This window comes from Pygoscelis adeliae, unplaced genomic scaffold, assembly GCF_000699105.1.
Source record: "Pygoscelis adeliae isolate BGI_AS28 unplaced genomic scaffold, ASM69910v1 Scaffold853, whole genome shotgun sequence".
In the NCBI taxonomy this organism is placed as follows: Eukaryota; Metazoa; Chordata; class Aves; order Sphenisciformes; family Spheniscidae; genus Pygoscelis; species Pygoscelis adeliae.
The window spans coordinates 1-1049 of NW_008824382.1; positions in this window are offsets into that span (position 1 = coordinate 1).

Genomic DNA, 1049 nt, shown 5'->3' on the forward strand with positions numbered 1-1049 from the left:
TTACATTACCTGCATCCCAGTATGGGTACATGTATTCCAGTACAGGTGCCCGCATCCTGGTATGGTACCTGCATCCCAGTACAGCATCAGCATCCCAGTACTGGTACCCACACCCTGGTACGGTACCCGCCTCCCAGTCAGTACCTGCACACTGGTCCAGGTTTCTGCATCACAGTACAGCTGTGCCTGCATCCTGCTACAGGAATCCGTATCCTGGCATGTTACCTGCATCCCAGTATGACACCCGCACCCCAGCATGGGTACCCGCATCCCAGTATGGCACCCGCATCCCAGTATGACACCCGCACCCCAGCATGGCACCTGCATCCCAGTATGGGCACCCGCATCCCAGTATGGGCACCCGCATCCCAGTATGGCACCCGCATCCCAGTATGACACCCGCATCCGCATCTGCATCCCAGTAGGGGCACCCGCATCCCAGCATGGGCAATCGCATCCCAGTATGGGCTCCTGCATCCCAGTATGAGTACCTGCATCCCAGTATGGGCACCTGCATGGGCATCTGCATCCCAGTATGGCACCCACATCCCAGTATGGGCACCCACATCCCAGCATGGGCACCCGCATCCCAGTATGGGCTCCTGCATCCCAGTATGAGTACCTGCATCCCAGTATGGGCACCTGCATGGGCATCTGCATCCCAGTATGGCACCCACATCCCAGTATGGCACCCGCATCCCAGTATGAGTACCTGTATCCCAGTATGGGCACCTGCATGGGCATCTGCATCCCAGTATGGGCATCTGCATCCCAGTATGGGCTCCTGCATCCCAGTATGAGTACCTGCATCCCAGTATGGGCATCTACATGGGCATCTGCATCCCAGTATGGGCACCCACATCCCAGTACGGCACCCACATCCCAGCATGGGCACCCGCATGCCAGCACCAGGTACCTGCGGAATCTGGCACAGGCGTCTGCAAACTGTACCTCCATCCTGACCCTGGCGCCCACAGGCCAGCACGGGTCCGGGCGCGTCCCCCGTGGGTGCTCCGCCTGGCACGGGGCACACGGTGCCTCCAGCACTG